Source organism: Gavialis gangeticus, unplaced genomic scaffold, assembly GCF_001723915.1.
Source record: "Gavialis gangeticus isolate Ggan-Ray unplaced genomic scaffold, GavGan_comp1, whole genome shotgun sequence".
NCBI lineage: Eukaryota > Metazoa > Chordata > Crocodylia > Gavialidae > Gavialis > Gavialis gangeticus.
Window position 1 is genome coordinate 73,827,716 of NW_017728994.1, and position 3,222 is coordinate 73,830,937.

The following is a 3,222-nucleotide window of genomic DNA, read 5'->3' on the forward strand; positions in this document are numbered from 1 at the left end:
AACCCCCCCCCCCCCTTTTTTTTTTCCTTGGGAACACCTTTCACTAAGGAGAGGCTCGGGAACGAGCGTGTCTCCGCGGGCAGGTACGAGCCTCCTCTCAGTTCTGGCCGGGCTCATTGTGGGACGCGTGGTAGCGCCAAGTCCTGACCTTAGGAAAGTTAGTCATGCAGAAGGTGTGTGGATTTGAATGAGATTTGCATGCTGCAGCCAAGACCTCCCGAAATAACGATCCTCCTCCTTATAGTGTGTGAAGTATTCCTTTTGTGTGAATTTACGGGGTGAGGCTTCAATGATCCCCCACAAATTTGCATTTAAATAGCGACATCAAGCGATTCGCGTGCCACACACCAGTGGGCTCCCAGATGTCAAGCCGAAGTCAGTCAGATGGCCATTGCCCAGCTGTCCTCCTAAACATCATACCAGAGCATGCAGTGACCTTAAAGGGACAGAGCCCTCCCTGGCTCTGCACCCTCCCCGCTCCAAAAGCAGGGAGCCCTTTCGGCTGCTTCCTCCAGCAGGTTCCCGTGTGCAGACATCGCCTAGTAAAAGCTTGGAAGGGAAATCTCAACATCTACAATAAATCAAGTTTAAGATTCCTTTCCTCCTTCTCTCAGTGCTCTAACAACACACGGCATAATAACACATAATCACATACTGTACATGTATCACACAGATTAAAATTGATAGCCTCATTTCCACAGCTGTTATAGGATTCTCCTAAACTTTATTTTTTTTTCCCCGGGACAATTCTCCTGGGACTATTATCTTAATCATTTCACATTTTTTCCCTGAAAGAAAACGCTACATTCCGATGTTTTAAATCATACAACTTTTAACACGTATTTACTTGCTAGTAAATTATGCCACTGCTCTGAATGGGGCTTCTTTCCAGAGCTGCCCTTTCTAGTCTGTGGGGGTGGAAGAGCCTCTTTCACCAAAGAAACTTTGCAGTGCAAAGTTCAGGTGGGGAATGACTGCAGGAGTCCTGTCCTTCGCTAACTCACTGGCTTTTGCAGAGGGGCAAGTTCAGAATCTGATCAAACTTGCCAAGGTCCATATTTCAATTTTATTGTTTTAAGGCACCTTCATTATTAACGTACTTGGTTCCAGTAGGTGTAATTTATGCCTGATTTAAGCGAAACAAATCTCTGCTAACTCTTGTTTCCTGTGTTTCAGAGGAGATATACATTTGTGTTTCAGGTATTTTTAATATAGCAATGCAGTGCCCAAGTACTGTAGATTTCCCTTTTGGGAGGTTGTCTGCTGGCTAATATTTTAGAGGACGGTTCCCAGTGTAAATTCGAGGGGAAAATACTGAGCTAAGGTTTTAATTAACGTCGTATGGTTTAGTTTTTTAAGAAATCGTCACTGCGGGGAAAGTCTGAGCTAGTCGTTCCCTGGCAGTCCCGGCGCAGTGTTAACCTTGCAAGGGGATTAGGCAGAGGGAATCATTCCCCTGCATCCTGCCGGGCTCCGGGGCTGCACCAGGCGTGCTGCCTCGCTGCTGGCGCAGGGGCTGGGCAGCCCCTCTGTGCGGTGACCACCTCCTTGCAGGGCGAAGCGACAAGCAAAGGTCCTTGGAGTCGGGACTGGCTCCGATGTGTCCCTGCCTGCGTTTCTTGCCCAAGTCAGATCCTGCCAGAGCTCACAACACCAGCACAAAGGGCAAGGTTGCAGGGACAAGGGGGACGGTCCGTTCAGAGGGAAGAAGGGGCTTGGACGCCCCCTCCCCACGCCATGTACTACAGACTCCCCGCTCAGCTCCGTGTGCCAGGCGTGGGAGACCTTATCTCCCATGTAGGAAACCTCCACGATTTTGTTTTCTCTCATTAGCCTCCCCAGTCGCATATTATTTATTTACTTCCTTTAGTTGTGGCTGTCCACAGGCTTGACTTAGATTCAAATTCCTAAGCATCCCGAGCTTCAGTTCAAAGCCGAATGAAAAGTGTGTGTGTGAAAATGATATGCACACCCTCGACTAAACCTCCTCCTGCAAAGTTTCAAAATCATCAAGGCATGGGTTCATAGAGGGGTGTATTCTGAGTGCCAAGCGCCCAGTAAAATTGTCTTTTCTTTTTGCTCTGCCAGGGAAAGGGGATGAACTAGAACTTCTTTCTGGAGCGAAGTGCACGGATGAGACGTACATTTTGTGGAGAGGATCTTTTTAGCTCTATGGGAACACACAGGTTGGTGTGGTTTTCGCCTCCTCTTTCCCTCCCCTTTTGGATCCGAAAGAAAATGGCTTGGGTTAATTGTGATGATGGCATCTCAGCGAAAGGGAACGAAAGGCAGGTACCTTTGAAAACTAGTAGATGAGTTCCATTAAGCAACCAGAAAAAATGTCTGAATAGGGATGTTTAATTCTATAAGTGAAGAATTTCCAGTGTAGAGAAATCGTGCGAGGTGGTGAAGTTTGATAAACAGCGCCTCCTTGGGTGGGGAAAAGAGATTTTCATCGCAAATAAGATCTAGATCGCAAGGAAAAAACTATCATACATCATATTGTCTTATTAGGGATAATGAAATTATAGGTTTACCTGCTACTATTTCAGAAAAGCTCGTGTTCGTTGAACTATAGTCTAGGTTTTCCTTCCCCCCACCCCCCAAATAGGTCTTTCTGATCATTTAGCTGCCCTTATCCAACGTGCCATTGGAGAGGGCTGTGTAAGAGTAATTGCAATATTCTCACATTTTCTGGTGGTGTAGAAGAGCCGTGGCCAACAATATGCTGATTCTCTCTTGTAAGATGTATCTAGTTGGATTTGGAAAGTGTCACGTTTCCAGCTTTCCCTCATACTCACAATCAACTTCGATATAGAAATAGCGTCATTTTATTTGGCAAATGAGGTGCCTACTCGGGGAATATAGTTACTTAAGAGTAAACAAACTGTTTATGTAGGCAAGTGTATTTGACACAGAATAGCGCTCCTGGTTGTCATGATGCTTCTTGCCTGGGATCAGAATTTTGTTGGAGTCAAAAAGCACATTTTTGTAGCATTTCAAACTCTTTCTGCAGCTCATAACGCTACAGTGGAGTTGCCCCGGGCCGCTGTGTGTTAAGTCAGGGGGCTTTCTTCAAAGATAACCATGGGAGTTGATTGCAAATCAAAATCACGATAGTCAAACAGTTGCACAGAAGTCGGTAGTCTGGCAAACTGTCTTTCTTAAGGAGGAGTGAAAAAGAGAAATCATATCTAGGCAGGCAGATGGGGGGGGGGGGGG